General features: G+C 38.5%; 1 protein-coding gene across 9 annotated transcripts in view; it reads left to right on the top strand.

Annotated features, from left to right (window-relative positions):
• LOC145268194 (kinesin light chain) overlaps window positions 1-18920 on the top strand; it is a 418880-nt gene that overhangs the window by 332977 nt on the left and 66983 nt on the right. The window lies entirely within an intron of this gene.

Raw genomic sequence — 18920 nt, 5'->3', positions numbered from 1 at the left:
TATTCAGGTATGTGTGTGCATGTAAATTATAGGTGCTATAATAATTTATAGCACCTATAATTTACACACACACGAGTAGGATCAACAGACATAAAAAAAAAATATATGTATCTAGTAGCTCAATAATGTATAATACATAAGCTCCACGGTAGGTTAATTGCCATATATATTTTCATTGAGCACTGTTAAAATAAATACTGAAAATTAATACATAAAATATGTTTCTTTATGACATTTTATGTGAATATATGAAATATATATTAAGATAGCATTGATATTGGGTGTTGATATTTTTCTTTACATAATTTTGTACTATTCAGATTATTTACATAGAAAGGAAAATATTGTCCCCTTTGAGATAATGCTGTCTTCTTTCATGTGCTCCTCTAAGACTTTAATTCTTTCAAGGAGGTGTTACACCGACACAATATAATCAATAAGCGTAATAATGTAATTGTCTTTTAGGTACCTCCAACACGTGCCACAGTTTTACCCTACCCCCCTGTATGTAACACGATGTAACAGTAATTTAATATTATCATCCTAACTTTTTTATCATTTAATAGAAAAAGCTTCAAATAAACTGCTAATATTTAAAAAAAATATTTTACAGCATACAAAAATAATGAAAATGCGAGACAAAAATTGTGTTTACATTATTGACGCTTTAAAACAACGTTCCTATGTACTAACGTGTTTTAAGCTGTTGACACACCCATGTTTTAAAAATTTAGCAAAAATCAAATTTCCTGATATTTTCGATATTTATTCATTATTAAATAAACTTACATATTAAAAGTAGGTTTCGTTAAATATATTAGAGGATTTTTTTATTTTAGGTGTTCTATCCCCTCCCCCCACATATTTCATGTTATGAAAACTAAAAAAAATAAATGTAGGTCAATAAAAATTTGAACATTTTTTAAAGCTCGAAAGATCAAATAAATAAAAAATAGTTATATTTAAATATATATAAAATCCCGTCATTTTTTTTCACTTATCTCAAAATTGTAAATAAAATTGGACATAAAATCATTATTATTATGTTAAAAAAAATAAAATGAACAATTTTTCTTGATGTTTTTTTTTTCTCGGTAACATAATTGAATTACAACAAAAAAAAAAATGAATCTAAAAAATAATCATTTTTAAAGCTTTAAAGGATATTAAATTAAAATATTACGCGATATGAAGTTTAAACCAATTTTTTATATAACAGGTTTCCAATATTAAAAAAATATATTCATATAATATAATATATGACTCCTGAGATAATAAAAATTGCAAAAGAAAAATCGACTAAAAAAAATTTGTTTCGATTTCATTATTTAAAATAACAAGGGGTTGAAATAAAAATTTGCGCTTGTTTTTCAAAAATATGCGAAAGCCTGTAAGGACAAGCATTTGCAGATACATGTATCAACAGAACAGGTTAAAATTAATTTTATTTTATTAACTCTAGTCTGTGTAGTTCGTTAATAAAAATGTATTTGTTTTACAAAAGGTAAGTTTTATATTTTTTATCCATAGCAAAAAAAAAAAAATTACTCCATTAACAATTATAACGCGAACGCTTATCCATAGAAATTCACACAAACACATGAAATGATGACAACATTATTAATGTGTATACTACTAACGTTTTACACATCGCCATGGAGGTACCTATTGTCTTTTCTTCAGCTTTGGAAAAGTAGTTTCTACTTAATAAAAATATTTTTTTTATATAATATATATATATATATATATATATATACACACACACACACACACATTCGTACTGGAAATATTTTCATTCCCTAAATGGTTTGTGCAATTGTTTAAATATCTTTTCTTTGCCTTACATTAATAAGTTGAGATTCCAGTCCATGCAGTATTCTAGGAGTCACTAGTAACTCTTAAGATGTCATATAAATTGAAACATCTTGTTAATGTAAGCCAAAAAACTTGTACTAATATTGGACACTATAAGAAATTTAATACCTAACCCTAACATGGCCATTACACTCAAACCATGTTCGTTACAGTTCAAACCTCTTCCCGACCCCCACATCCTCCGGTACCGTTGCAAGGGAACAAACAAACAAAAACAAATAAATCTGACTCTTTTTTTCTGCTATTTTCCAAACAATGTCTGCTTCTTGTTTTTTTTTTTCTAACTGTTCATTTTGTCTGCCATGAGATTAACAAAACCCTGCCATCTTGACACCATTTTGCCAATATATATATATATATGTATTAGCAATACACATGAAAAAATGTATTAGAAATACGTATGAAAAAAAAATTAAATTGCTTAAAATATCTCAATAATGGCATACATAGAGCTTCATGATCTAAGAATCTTAAAAAAAAATTAAAATTTGACTAAACAAGAAAGTTATGACTGTTTTTGTGTCGCACTTGGTTGCGTATCGCCACTTGGACGTAAGGGGCTACTATTTGGGATCACACCTAGGAAAGATTAACAAAATGTTGGTTTACATTACATTTAAACTTATACATATCAGTACAACCAAGGAAGCAGGTAGCAAATACCAAAGTCTAGTTGTTCGAGGGAAGAAACTATTAGAGTAGAAAGCTTTCTAGCCTTTAGGGACCTCAACAGTAAAGAAGTGAGATTTTGTTGCTAAGCGGGATTGTTGGGGATATGTACGTCAAAGGGGCACAAGTGCAACGAGTTTATCAGAGCATATTCCATTAAAATACTTGTAAAACAGGCACAAGAGTGCAACATTGCAGCGATGGGACAGTTGTTGGAGCTTAGTTGATGAATTTATTATGGAGGAGTGTAGGTTAGTTTCACTTAGTGCTGATATCCAAGGTTTTTGCTAGGAGAAATGATTCAACATCATCTAAATTAGTCCTAAGTCTGCAAATATTTGTGAATACAAGCCTCAAGGGAGGAGGCAAATTGGTTTTGTGTTAGTTCAAGCCTGGTTTGATCATAGTTTTTGATTGAACTGCCATTTTATTTTATTTAAAAGTTTCAGTTTAAGGGTGAGAGGTGTTGGATAAGGTGGTTATGCAGAATACCAAACATGCAACACAAGTAAACCATCAGCCAACTCTTCTACAGGATTGTGACCTCAGGAAAGCCCACCGGAGATGGGTACAGGGTCCCTTTCCATGGTTGACATGGCACTACAACCATCTTGATATCATACAACTGATGATGAAGCAGTCACTCTAAGCGCTACCAAAGAGTTAAGGCTCCTGTACTATCAGTCAGAAACAGCAGCCAATAACTGTCAAACTGGTATTGTCAACCCGTCAGACAAAACTCAACCTAATACAATTGCATTGACATATATAGCACTCAAGCACCTTTAACTTGCCCAGTCAGGAAACAAGGTCAACCATTGGGTGTTTCTGTTAAATCCCTGTGATAGACGGAGCCTATCCACTCCTTAAGCTGTTTAGGTTTGCAAATCGGTAATTTGTATGAGTCACCAGCTCTTGGAAGGTTGTCGACCAGGACTGAAGAAGCCTCCCTCCCCTATATTTGGTGCCAAAACATATGGGGTCAATAGCACAGGTTTAGCTTCAGAGTTTTCCTTCTTCAGACGGATGATCTGAGAAGATCTATGGGTCCATCAGCACAGAGAGGGTTAGCCCCACACCTGGTCCTAAATCAGGTATTTCTGCATGTGGGTAGTTAATATTTATTAGGTTAGTTGCTAAAGGTTATATATCAACTGAAAAGTTACACTCCTCAAAAATTGAAAAGGACATTATGCTTTCTATTTTGTTGTTACTGGAAAAGGAGTAAGTAAAAATTCATGTGGTGGAAGCAACTAAATTTGCAACTGGTTGGTCTGAGAGGGAAGAGTTAATATATGGTTAAAAATATTGTTTATATCTTAGTTTAGGAATAGGATAGCATGTTAAGGTATTATTTAATTGATAATAGGAATATAGAAATTAAAACAAAATTTGATGCACAAACAAAATATTTAAGATGATAAGATGGATAATAAAATGTATCTACTCAATATAGAATATAGTACCAATATATTTGATGTGAAGTAAAATTCAGTACAGGTAAAATTGGGAGTAAAGTATAAGCTATGTCGAATTCAGTGTTTATAATAAAGTATGAATAGAAATACGGACAGGTTTATAGTAGATACGAACATATAGAAATTGTAGATATTAAGTATTTGACTTAAAGTTTTTCTGGCTTCTAATGTTTAAGGATAGAATCCTCCTTTCATTAGAATTTGGAGAAGTATTTTGCATGACAATGAGCATCAGCTCAATTTTTGAATTAGAAGAAATGATCTGAGCTAGGGTTAAAAAATACAATATTAGTGTGTATTAGGATTCAAAGATGGTGGTAAGATGAGATTAAAGGGTTTAAACCAAGTTTAGATAATGTCTAAAGGATTAGAAACATATGCAGTGATTTGGAGTCAGAATAATTTTCTATTTGCAACTAGCCAAGATTTTACCAGTTTAGTGGTGAAGGCATTCAATCGCAGGCATTTATACAAGAGAAAATAAAAAATCATATATATATATATATATATAAAAGCGAAAATGTGTGTTTGTATGTGTGTTTATGTGTCTGCTAAAAACTTTCGACAGACAAACAAATTGACAAACTCGTTATCATACTGAAGCTCCATCCTTCGCCCGAAAAATATCGAAAAATTGGCCAAAAACGTAAATTTTTTTCACCCTGAAATCGACAATTTTCTACAGGTCAAGAAAAACCGTCCTCTCATGACGAGATTGGTTCTACACATGCGTCAGATGATGTCATGACCTGATTTAGTTTAAATAGTTGAAGAACTGACTAAATCTCATGCACGTCGTGTTAGCTCAGTTGGTTAGAGCGTTGGTTCATTATCTAAACGTTTTGGGTTTGAATCATGGTGTGAGATGTCTTTTTTTTTTTTCTTTTTTTTTTCGATTTTTTAAATTTAAATATTGAAGCAGGGTTATTTAAGCCATTTTTCACTTAATGTTCGTTTTTCTGAGTTTTTGTTTTTACTTCGCTTATTCTTAGGTTTTCATTAACACCCCCGACCGACCACAGAAACCCAAAAACACCCGGGTACCCACCGATTTTTTAAAATTTTAATATCGAAAAAGGCTTATTTAAGCCATTTTTCACATGATTTTTTTTGTTTTTTAGTTTTAATGTTCGTTTTTCTGTTTTCTTTTTTGTTTTTTCGATTTTTACATTTAACGTCATTCGTTTGCCTTACGTTAGTTTTTTTGTGTGGTTTTTTTTGATGTTTTGAAGGCGAAAGATAGAACAGCTGGAATTCTAAGAACAGATACTACACTTTGATCTTATTTATCTATTTTATTGAACGAGAAAAAATTGAACATACAAACAGTACAAACAATAAAAATCTAATTCAGCAAAATTAGGCACAAGGCCCTATAAGAAATTGGGGAGGGGTCTTTATGATTATATGATTAAGATAAACAGATAATGCCTTTGGAGTCTTACTCTTGACTGGCAACATTTACCATAATACCTCATTCACTCTACGGAGGCTAATCTATCTAGTGAAGCCCAAGCGTTGAAATTATGGGAAAAATATATGTACAAATTTGTAAAAACTTACCTGTATGTTTGTGTATGCATTTTTTTTTTTTTTTTTTTTTTTTTTTTTAAATATGTGTGTGCATTTGTAAGGTGACAAAAAAGTTCAAAATTCATTATGGAATTAAAGTTTATAATCAAGTTTGTATAAGCACGTGGAGTGGGGAAAGCTAGTGACAAAAGTTCAATTTAAACATAACAATCAAAACCTACTGGGGAGTGTTAGTAATGACCCCCCTTGTGCTACTCTAATGTCTAGATCCCCTACTGTTTTCCGGGTAGCCGAAAACAAGCAGGGGGATCCCTATAAGGGGTTGGGGAGAAGCCTTAATAGGAGAAAAGAAAGCAGTGGGTGGAGGGTTCGATCGGTGACCTCTGAGTAATGGGGGAAGAAGACAGAAAATAAAGAAAAGTTATGGGGGAGCGGGTGAACTCAGGGGTACTCTAGTACCAAAAATAATATCAGGAGCGGGATCTCGTTTATACCACCAGTCAAGAGTCTCTTTACTTTATTTTGCTAAACTAAGCGGGATGGGTTCCGAAGGACCCAGCACTGCCCGTGCCATGCTTGAGGGAACACGTATTGAAACTTGGCTCCTCGACAGATGCACAAACTAGTGCTGTGCACCCACCTCTTGTCAAATACCAGTCTAGGCAACCTCTTCCAATCGCATCTGATCTTTACTTTAAGCAAATGTTGAAAGTAAACGATCAGATCCCGATCCGGAACAGATGTCCCTTCGCGAACCAACTTGAGGCGTGTGATCCAGATCACCATACGCGCTACTGCCAGGATCGCCAGGAAAACCATTCTTTCCTCCCTGGGGAACGGCGGCTCCATGTTGTATACAAAAAATCCTTCGTCGAGATCGAGCGGACACTCGGCATCGATGCGAGCCGTTACCCCCTCGACGTACTTTAATAGGGGCTGTATCCGGCTGCAACTAAAAAACGCGTGTCCGATTGTTTCGGGTTCGTATTCATCACAGCACGGACAGTAGCGCCTGGTACGTTCTTTATACCGGAAAAGTTCGTCGAAGAGAGGCAGCGCATTTCGGACCAGTCGCCAAGTGAGGGAAAATTCTGAGTTATTCAAAATCTCCCGACTTGGCGCCCAACACCACTGAGAACGGACAACCTCCATCGACCATCCCATCCGCCCACAAAGTGGATCCTTCGCGGTCCCCTCCACTAATTCCCGATAAAGTTTCTTCCTCGGCTGATTGAGGACACTGGTCCCCGGCAAAGCTTTAAGAGCGGTCCGGCATTCGGAGAAGAACTTAGACTCCCTCTTCGGTCTACGACGACCTTCTACCGAAGGGTTGGGTTTGAGATTGGGAAACGAGTTCTCAACCACAGGGACCCAAGGAGCGTCTCCTACAAGCAAACGACCCAGGAAAGCCAATATCTCAGCGTTTCTATAACACGAGAGACTGGGGTGACCCAGGCCTCCCTTGCTCGGACGTTGGACACAGACCTCTCTGCAGACATAATGCTTACCCTCGTTCCACAATAATGAATCGAGGCGCCCTTGTAAGCGAGTTAGTCGTTCTGCAGGGAGAGGAAGTACAGACAAACGGTAAAGGATAAGCGGAAAGACGTATGTAGCACACGCCTCCGCCCGACCCTTCAAGGACAATTTCCTTCCAATCCAAGTCTTAACTGACGATTTGACCTTAGATTGTACTTCTGACCAATTCTTTTCCAGCTGAAGTCCCGGTCCAAACCAGACACCGAGAATACAGCCCGGTCCATTGGTCCAGCTGAAAATACCTGGAAGCGAGTTTACCCCGGTCCAGGCCCCCAACCACAGGCCAGCAGACTTGCTACGGTTGAAGATGGCTCCTGTGACTTTTTCGTATCGAGCGAGCGCCTCGACCACCGCTTGAACGTCCGTGAGGCAAGACACGAACACGGTGACGTCATCAGTGAACGCGGAAACCCTGGCTCGTGTGCCTCCAGGGAGAGCTATTCCGCGCAGGACTGGTGTAGCCGCCTCGTCCCTTAACTTGCGAAGGAGGGGTTCCAACGCCAGGACATACAACAGAGGCGACAGCAGACAACCCTGTTGCACCGACCGAGAGACAGCGAATGACTCCGACAGCTTACCGTTGATGTGCACCGCCACCGTCGGCCTGTCATACAGAACAAAGATCCACTTGCGGAAGTCCGGATTAAATCCGGCGGCCTCTAGCACAGATCCTAGGAACCGATGGTCGACCCTATCGAATGCCTTGGACTGATCCAAACTGATCAGCGCGGCTTCGGCGTCGTCTTCTGTCCCCTCTATGATCGAGCGTATCAAATGCAAATTGTCTTGAATCGATCTCCCCTTCAGAGCATAAGTCTGGTCCGGTTCGATCAAATCAGTGATGACAACCTGCAAGCGATTCGCAAGAATCTTTGCCAAAATCTTTAACTCTGTGTTTAGCAGAGTCAAGGGCCTAAAATTATCAAAGTTTTCCCCCCCACCATGCCGTTGACCTTTCCTCAGCAATGTGATCACACCCTTGGTCACCTGTCCAGGGATGGAACCCTGGGCAAACCAATGGTTGAACATATCCTTCAGAATAGGGACCAACATGGGCGACAGTCTCAAGTAATACTCGTAGGGTAAACCATCAAGCCCCGGGGATTTGTTGCAGCCGACCTGCTTCAACGCAGTAATGAACTCATGTTCAGTAATAAGACCATCACAGCTAGCTGCCCGAGCCGCCGTGAGGCGGGGCGAGTCAGCCAAATAGCTGCCAAACTCATCCATCCTGAGTCTGGGTAGTTGGGTGAAGCGCACCAATAGATGCTCCCGAAACCCCTCGCAGATCTCCCGAGTCGACACTAAAGCGTGTCCTTCCAGGTTATATAGTTTACGAATGTACCCATCCGAACCGCGCCTTAAAGCAGCCTTACGCTCAACAGCATCAACATTCACAGCCTCGTTGGAAACTTTCTTTAACCTAGCCCTAACTACTTGACCTTCATACCGCTCGCTAACCAAGCGGTTGAGATCTTGTTTAGTTAGTGCTAACTCTAGGGGATCCCCCCCATCCACCGCCCGGGTCAGCTTATCCTCTAAGCGCTTCTTTGCCTTAGCCTTATCTAACGCGAGGCGTTGGCTGTATTGAACAGAGAAGCGCCTAATTTTGGCCTTAAGACTAACCCACCACTTACTCCCTGTAACCGCCCCCACTAAAGCCCGCTGAATTAGCTCAGTGACCTTCAACCGGTAGTCCTCCAGCTCCAACAAGGTGCTGTTGAACTTCCAGTATCCGGCCAGTTTAGGCCTAGCACTTAAGTTCAAACGGGCCATAACAAGTTTATGGTCCGAGTGTCCTAACAAGTGGAACGTGGGGCAAGATAGGAAGTCTACATCGCCTCTCCTAATTAACATCCGATCCAAGTAAGTACTTGGATGGGAAGGCACTACAGAATGCCACGTCCACATCTCCCGCCCCGGATGATCCAGACAAAATCTGTCGACGAGATCGCACGAAGCCATCAGGTCAGACAGAGTGCTGTCACACCACACCGACCCGCTAGCCCCCCCCCCCCGACCTTATCTACATTGGGATCAAGGATTGCATTCCAATCACCCATTAAAACTAACCGTTCCGGATCCACTAAGAAGCCCTCCAACCGTCGAAAAAAGGTTGCCCTCTCTACAGCAGCATTGGGAGCATAAACAGCAACAATCCGAAAAACACTACAATTAACAGCAACATCAACAACAAGCGCCCGCCCGTCCTCGTCTGCGTGAACAACATTCACCGACGCTGACAGGGTGCGATTCACTAGCAAGGAGATTCCACGACTATAAGTATTGCCATATGCTGAGTAAACATCGTAATCGTTTACCAGCACCTGACAATCCCCGTCACAAACAAAGTGGGTCTCCTGGATAGCGGCGATATCTACCTTAAGGGACACCAGGTCTCTCACAACGCGCGAGGCTTTGCTTCGACACCTGATGCCCCTCACATTAAATGTAGCCAAGTTTAAAGCCATGTTCACTTACCTTTAAGCAGTATCACAGACGGGTCTGAAATCCTTGGCAGACAGGATGTGGTAGGCCTGACCAAGGCTTCCGGTGAGTAAGTCTTCTTCGGTCTGACCATCCTTGGCCACGCCTCCCACATCCAGGGGAAAGATTAATTTTAGTGCCCTGTATAGTGATGGGTGGACATAGATGGGAGTTCTGCCTTCGCATTTGACTGCTATCTTTAGCAGCGAAGGGTGGTCAGTCTCAATGATTTTTTGGCCTTGTATGGCCTCCTTGGCTGCCTCCAACATTGACCACAGGGCTTTTGTCCGTGCGTCCTTATTTTTTCGCACAAAGGTGGTCAACATTGGAGCGTCTGGGAATTGAGTGGGATCGGTGACATTGTTACAAATCCCTCAGTTTGTTGTGCTGAGTCTTCTGTTTGCCCTTCAACTCATGGGCTGCTGGCAGAAGACTCGTTTCACATATTCTCCTTCCGGGAAGGAAGGGGAGTTTCTTTGTTCGCTACACTTTGATCTTAGCCAAAAAACCAAGTAACCGTATTATGTAACGTTATTGTCTACCGAACCTTATCTTCCATTAAAAAAGATGCATAATTTATATTTACTGTGTACTAAATTGAGACAAGATGTCATATTCCAAAAATCACATCGCTGAACTGCTGATTCCAAAAATCAAGTGGATGAATCAGTGCATGCTGAGTGCTTATTTGTAACATTTCAAAAATCACGTGAAGAACGAGTCAGCATGTTAACAAAACAAAACATACGGCCATTTTCTTTTTTTGTGTTAGTAACAATATGATATCCTAACTGTTTACCGGGAGGGGTGAGAGTAAAGATAGGACCGCTTGAATTCGAAGAAAGATACTACACTTTGATCTTATTTATATATTTTATTGATTGAAAAAACATTGAACATACAAAAGCACAAACAATATAGACTCAATACAACAAAATTAGGCACAAGGCCCTATAAGAAATTGGGAGGGGGAGGGTACATGGTCTTTGTGACTATCTGCGTTTGTGAATAATGAAGACTTTGGAGTCTTACTCTTGACTGGCAACATTTACCAAAATACCTCATTCACTCTATGGGTTTTAATCTAACTAATATATATCCCCAGCGTTTATGATTTAAAGAATATATGTACAAATTGATCAACATTTGTCTGTATGTTTGCGTATGCATTTTTTTTTTTTTTTTTTTTTTGTGTGTGTATGTGCATTTGAGTTAAAGTTCAATTTCATTGGAAAAATTACTTAAATAAATTGTGTGAAAATTCATGGAGTGGGGAAACTACTAGAAAAAAGTTCTTGCAAAAATAAAAGAAAAACAAAAAGAAAAGACTACTGGGTTGTTAGTATTGACCCCCCTGTGCTACTCTGTGACTAGACCCCCCCACTGTTTTCCGGGGAGCCGAAAACAAGCAGGGCGATCCCTAATGGGGTATGGGGGTGAATCCTTAGTGGGGGAAAAATAAAACAACGGATGGAGGAGGTTGTAAGGTGACCTCTGAGTAGGGGAATGACCGGGGGTGTTCAAAAAAAAAAAACAAAAAAAAACGAGTGTATGGTAGGGGATGACTCAGAGGTTCTCTAGTACCAGAAAAATAAAACGGGAACAGGATCTCATTTGTACCACCAGTCAAGTGTCTTACGTTTTTCTTATCTAGAATCTAAGCGGGGTGGGTTCCGAAGGACCCAGCACCGCCCGTGCCATGCCTAAGGCGGGAACATGTATTCGAACTTGGCTCCTCGACGGATGCACAAACTAGTGCTGTGCACCCACCTCTTGTTAAACTCCGCTCTGGGCAACCTCCTCCAATCGCATCTGATCTTTACTTTAAGCAAATGTTTAAAGTAAACGATCAGATCTCGATCCGGAACAGATGTCCCTTCGCGGACCAACTTGAGGCGCGTGATCCAAATGACCATTCGCGCTACTGCTAGGATCGCCAGGAAAACCATTCTTTCCTCCCTGGGGAACGGCGGCTCCATGTTGTACACAAAACATCCTACGTCGAGATCGAGCAGACACTCGGCATCGATGCGAGCTGTTACCCCCTCGACGTACTTTAATAGGGGCTGTATCCGGCTGCAACTAAAAAACGCGTGCTCGATTGTTTCGGGCTCGCGTTCGTCACAGCACGGACAGAAGCGCCTGGTATGTTCTTTATACCGGAAAAGTTCGTCGAAGAGGGGCAAAAGACAAAGTAACCGTATTATGTAGCGTTATTGTCTACCGAACCTTATCTTCTATTAAAAAAAAGGATGCATATTATATATTTATTATTGTGTACTACATTGAGACAAGATGTCATATTCCAAAAATCACACCTGAAATAAAATCATTATTATTTATAAAGCTATTCTTAGTATTGGGAGGGAATATTTTTTATATAATCCTGAGTAAAGGATAATGAGGATTAAAGTCAATTGAATGCTGAGACTGATACTACACTAAGGAATTCATGTTAAAGTAATATGTACTAGCAGATTACCCGGCGTCGCCCGGAATTGGATGACGTAAGTGGTTATATGTACTAGCATAATACCCGGCATAGCCTGGAATTGAATGATATGGGTGGATATATGTACTAGCAGAATACCCCGCGTCACCTGGGATTGGATTAAAAAGGTGAAATGTTTCCTAGCAGAATACCTGGCGTCGCCTGGGATCGGATTAGATATGTGGATATATGTACTAGCAAAATACCCGGCATCGCCCGGGATTGGATGACAAAGGTGGATATATGTATTAGCAGAATACCCGGCGTTGCCTGGGATTGGATGAAATAGGTAGAATGTTTCCTAGCAGAATACCAGGCGCCGCCTGGGATCGGATAAGATAGGATGATATTTGTACTAGCAGAATAACGGGCGCAGCTTGGGATTGTAAAGGATAGGTGGATATATGTATTCGCAAAATACCTAACGTTGCTTGGATTGGATGAGATAGGTGGAACGTTTCCTAGCAGAATACCTGGATTGGATAAGATGGGTGGATATTTGTGCTAGCAGAATACCCTATATAGTAAGAGGGGCGCAATTATGTTGTTTAAATCATGGAAAATGATTATCGAAATTAGTAAAATTTCCAAGAATTATGAAAAATGATGAAATGTAAGTTATTTGATTTGTGTGTTTGTAATGAAATAACCAGCCAGACAATGTCTCAAAGTTATAGGTCCGATTTGACAATTTTGAAAGTACGTGTGCAGTATAGGTTCGATTTGACAATTTTGAAGTTGTTTGTGCAGTATAGGTCCGATTTGAAAAATTTTGAATGTGCTTGTGCAGTATAGGTCCGATTTGAAACATTTTGAAGGGGCATGTGCAGTATAGGTCCCATTTGTAAAAATTTTGAAGGTAATTGTGCAGTATAGGTCCGATTTGACAATTTGGAAAGTGCTTGTGCAGTATAGGTCCGATTTGACAATTTGGAAAGTGCTTGTGCAATATAGGTCCGATTTGACAATTTTGAAGGTGCTTGTGCAGTATAGATTCGATTTGACAATTTTGAAGGTGCTTGTGCAGTATAGGTCAGATTTGAAATATTTTGAAGGTGCTTCTGCAATATGGGTCCCATTTGTAAAAATTTTGAATGTGTTTGTGCAGTATAGGTTCGACTTGATAATTTTGAAAGTGCTTGTGCAGTATACGTCCGATTTGACAATTTTGAAGGTAGTTGTGCAGTATAGGTCCAATTTGACAATTTTTAAAGTGCTCGTGCACTGTAGTCGATTTCTTAATAGATAATTTTGAAGATGCTTTTACAGTATAAATATACGTATCCACATATTTTTTATTAGACACTGTGCATGTTTTACAGCTAGACATGCCAGGGATGACCTCCTCCTTATTTTCGAGTGACGTTTCTCTAAAGCAGGCATGACCTCCTCCATATTTTTTAATGATGTTTGTTTCTCTAAAGCTAGACATGACCTCCTTCTTATACAATCATTGTTATAATATGCAAGTGACCTCCTTTGGATGTAGCTTCGTTGTCAAATACCATTAGAATAATATACATTGTTATAATATGCAAGTGACCTCCCTTTTGATGTAACTCCATTTTCGAATACCATAGAATAATATACAATCATTGTTATAATATACAAGTGACCTCTCTTGGATGTAGCTTGCTCATTATTAGATGGGTGACTACTTGGAAATACAAATTGTGTATGTAGATAAGCAATACTGCGCTGATGGGTTAATACTTCATAATACAGAATCACCAAAGGTAAGAAAAAATGAGCTTGGTCATTATTAGATGGGTGACTACTTGGGAACACTAAATGCTTTATGTAGATCACCAAAGTTAAGCAACATGGGGCCTGGTCATTAACAGACGGGTAACAACTTTGGAACACTAAATGCTTTATGTAAATCACCAAAGTAAAGCAACATGAAGCCCAGTCATTATTAGATGGGTAACTACTTGGGGACACCAAATGCTTTTTGTAGATCACTAAAGTTTAGCAACAATTAGCTTTGTCATTATCAGATGGGTAACTACTTGGGAACACCTAATGCTTTATATAGATCACTAAAGTTAAGCAACATTGGCTTGGTCATTCTCAGATGGGTGACTACTTGGGAAGACAAAGTGCTTCATATAGATCACCAAAGTTAAGCAACCTGTTGTTAATGTAAAAATGATGAAATTCGACCTATTTGATTAGTGTGTTCGAAATAAAATAAACAGCCCCAAACAATCCGTCAAAGTTATTATTTTAGTAAGAGGGGGGCAATAATGTGGGTTAAATCATGAGAAATGATTGTCAAAATTAATAACATATTCAAGAATTTTGAAAAATTATGAAATGTTAGTTATATGATTGGTGTTTTTTAATGAAATAAACAGCCCAGTCTCAAAGTTATTATTTTAGTAAAAGTTAAGCAACATTGTCTGGGTCATTCTCAATTAGGTGACTACTTGGGAATACAAAATGCTTTATGTAGCTTACCAAAGTTAAGCAACAATGAGACTGGCCATTATCAGATGGGTGACTATTTGGGAATACAAAATGCTTTATGTAGAAAACCAAACTTAAGTAACAATGAGCTTGGTGATTATCAGATAGGTAATTACTTTGGAATACAAAATACTTTTTGTAGATAACCAAAGTTAAGCAACAATGAACTGGGTCATTTTCCGATGGGTTACTAATTAGGAATACATAATTCTTTTTTTGTAGATAAGAAAAGTCAAGCAACAATAGGCTTGGTGATTATTAGACTGGTAACTACTTGGGATTACCAAATACTTATTTACATCACCAAAGTTAAACAACAATTAGCTTGGTTATTATAGGGTGGGTAACTATTTGGGAATACAGAATGCTTTATATCGATCACCAAAATTAAGCAACTTTGTTGTGGTAATTCTAAAACGGGTGACTACTTAGGAATACAAATTTCTGCATGTAGTTTACCAAAGTTAAGCTACAATGAAGCTGGCCATTATCAGATAGATGACTACTTGGGAATACAAAATGCTTTATGGAGATCACAAAAGTTAAGCAGCACTGAGCTTGGTCATTATTAGATGGGTGACTACTTGGGAATACAAAATGCTTTATGTAGATCACTAAAGTTAAGCTACAATGAGCTTTGTCATTATCAGAGGGTGACTACTAGGGAATACAAAATTCTTCAAGTAGATAACAAAAGTTTAGCAACAATTAGCTTGATCAATATTTGATGGGTGACAATTGGTAAAGAAAATTTTTTATGTAGATCATCAATGTTAAGCAACAATGAGCTTGCTCATTATTAGATGGGTGACAACTTGGGAATACAGAATGATGTATGTAGATCAATATTAATAAGATCAATAAGATTGATCATTATCAGATGGGTGATTACTTGGAAATACAGAATGCTATATATAGATCACAAAAGTTAAGCAACAATTAGCTTCGTCATTATCAGATAGGTGACTACTTGGGAATACAATACGCTAATGCAAAATGCTTTATGTAGATCACCAAAGTTAAGCAACAATGAACTGGTCATTATCAGATGGGTGACTAATTAGGAATACATTATGCTTTATGTAGATAACGAAAGTTAAGCAACAATGGGCTTGGTGATTATTAGATGGGTAACTACTTGGGATTACAAAATGATCCCCAAAGTTAAACAACAATTAGCTTGGTTATTATAGGATGGTAACTATTTGGGGATAAAAAATGCTTTGTATAGATCACCAAAGTTAAGCAACATTGCTTTGGTCATTCTCAGAGGAGTGACTACTTGGGAATACAAAATACTTTATGTAGCTTAGCAAAGTTAAGTAACAATGGGCCTGGCCAGATTACTAAAGTTATGCGTATTGTATTCCCAAGTAGAATTAAGAAAGTAATAAAGAATGCAAGAGAGTTGTATGCTCAATCTGTTAAGTCCAAAGTAGCTGAGCAGCGGCTTGGTTCCCACCAGTTTTGGCAAATAGCAAACAGAATCCTGAACAGAAGCTTGTGCTCCATCCCAACTATTATCAATGGACCTGAGGTAATCTCGTCAGCATCAGACAAAGCCAAACTCTTTGTCAAGAACTTTGCAGCTAATTCTACCCTTTGCGATCAAGGCCGCCAACCCCCAATATTTCCTCCTGTATCAGAAAACACGCTATGTGATATACGTATATCTGTACGTGATGTTGCCAAGCTAATCAAAAACCCTGATTCCAGTAAAGCAACTGGCCCTGATGGTATTCCAATTATAGTACTCAAAAAACTTCAACCTGAACTAGCGCCCATACTTACAAAACTGTTTAAACGTTGTCTTAAGGAGAATAGCTTCCCATCTCCTTGGAAAATTTCATCAGTATGCCCTGTATTTAAGAATTCAGGTGATCGCTCATCCCCCTCTCAGTACAGGCCAATAAGTCTCCTGTGCGTCAAGAGTAAGTTGCTGGAATCTGTGTTAAATACAGAAGTAATCAACCATCTCAACAAAAATAACCTTCTTAGTGACACTCAATATGGTTTCCGTTCTGCTAGATCTACAGCAGATGTGCTTACAGTTATATCTCATAGGATTAGCAAATCTCTCGATGGAGGCAACCTTTCTAGGGCAATTGCTCTTGACATATCTAAGGCCTTTGATAGGGTATGGCATAAAGGTTTACTTCATAAGATCTCTAGCTATGGTATTGCTGGAAATGTCTTCTCAATTATTAAATCATTTCTTTCTGATAGGTTCATAAGAGTAGTAGTTGAGGGGCAAAAATCAGAAGCTCACGGTATTAATGCCGGTGTCCCTCGGGGGTCCATCCTGGGTCCAACTCTTTTCCTGATCTACTTTAATGATCTTCCAAATCACATCCTTACATCATTCGTAGACATTTATGCTGATGGCACTACCATTTATGGTAGCACATCTAAGACCGTAAACGACCAAGTTCTCTCCAATTCTCTCTCCTCTGATCTTGAGCATGTAGTACTATGGGGAAAGGAGTGGCTGGTTACTTCTAATGCATCTAAAACCAAGCTTCTCTATTTACATCATCAACATTCTGATCCACATCTGACATCAATTGAAATGAATGGCTCTCGTCTTCAGGAGGCCTCTAGTTTTGACAAGCTTCTTGGCTTGACCATTACTCCTGATCTTAAATGGAACACGTACATCAAATCTGTTGCCAAGGCCGCTGGAAAAATGGTGGGATCTTTCTATCGATCCGGTAGATATCTCACTGCTGATGCTATTCTCTATCTATATAAGAGCCAGGTACGTCCAAGGATGGAATACTGTTGCCACATCTGGGCAGGAGCTGCTAGAAAGAACTTTGCCTGCCTTGATAGAGTTCAAAATAGACTTCGTAGCCTCGTTGGAGATGTCCTTTTCTCTTCCTTGCAACCTCTATCTCACAGAAGAAATGTTGCGAGTTTGTCTCTGATGTATCGTTATTTTCATGGAAAGTGTTCGACTGAGCTTCAATCTATGGTCCCCCCTCGCAAACTTTCACAAGAAACACTAGACTAGCTGAAAACATTATCAATAATTTTCCCCACTCTTTATCTGTGCCTAAACCTAAACGTAGATTCCATGAACAAAGCTTCTTTCTTAGAACTGCAGGCCTGTGGAATTGTCTTCCGTTTTCCTGCTTTCCGGCTTACTACAATATGGTTGTGTTCAAGTCTAACGTAAATAAGTTCTTGATGAGCCGTTCCATATAAGTTATCAAATTTACCAAATTTTCATTACTAATGATTACTATATTGTCCAATTTCTACTGTACACTCTTTAACCCTTATCCTTGAGTGGCCTCTTGGCCTTGATAATGTGGTGATGCCTATGGTAAAAAAAAACAAAAAAAACAATGTGTTAGGTCATTATTAGATCTGTGACTACTTGTGAATATAAAATGCTTTATGTAGATCACCAAAGTTAAGCAACAATGAGCTTGGTCAATATCAGATGGGTAACTACTTGGGAATATTTCATGTATATTTTTAACAGTGTGGTGGGGGATATGAAGACAGTCCTGGAAATCGCAGAAACTGTTTACGAGTAAACATGACTATTGATTGGTGTGTTTGTAATGTAAAAATGATGAAATGTGCCTTATTTGATTAGTGTTTTTGAAATGAAATAAACAGCTTAATGAATGTGTCCAAGTTATTTTTTTAGTAAAAGAGGGGCAATAATGTGGGTTAATTCATGAGAAATGATTGTCGAAATTAGTAAAATATTCAAGAATAGTGAAAAATTATGAAATGTTAGTTGTATTATTGGTGTGTTTTTAATGAAATAAACAGCCCAGATAATGTCTCAAAGTTATTATTTTATTAATAAGGAGCGATAATGTGGGTTAAATCATAAAAAGGATGGTAGAAATTAGTAACATATCCAACATATGTAACATATTACATTCATATCTGATTTACCTCTGCACTCCATGTTTAAAAAGGAAGTATCCTCTATAGTATCAGACCTAACCGAATGATTAATTGTAAGCATAGACCAATTCATACCATCTAAAAAATTCCAACAAAAACCTAACAGCCATCCATGGTTCTCCCCAGAATGTTCTGCTGCTATTGTGCATAGAAATCATTTTTTCCATAGCTACCGACGTAATAGATGCACTGAGACTAAAGCTGCTTTCAGGACTGCCAGCAACCACTGTAAAAGAGTAATAAAAAATGCAAGAGAGCTATATGCCCAGTCTGTTAAATCCAAAGTAGCTGATCAGCGGCTTGGTTCCCACCAGTTTTGGCAAATAACAAATAGGATCCTGAACAGAAGTGTGCGTTCTATCCCAACCGTTATCAATGGACCAGAGGTCATCTCGTCAGCATCAGACAAGGCTAAACTATTTGCAAAGAACTTTGCAGCTAATTCT

This window comes from Euprymna scolopes, chromosome 43, assembly GCF_053919585.1.
Source record: "Euprymna scolopes isolate OS-2025 chromosome 43, ASM5391958v1, whole genome shotgun sequence".
Taxonomy (NCBI): domain Eukaryota; kingdom Metazoa; phylum Mollusca; class Cephalopoda; order Sepiida; family Sepiolidae; genus Euprymna; species Euprymna scolopes.
Note: the sequence above shows the minus strand (reverse complement) of the source record. Positions and strands in the feature narration are given on the sequence as shown.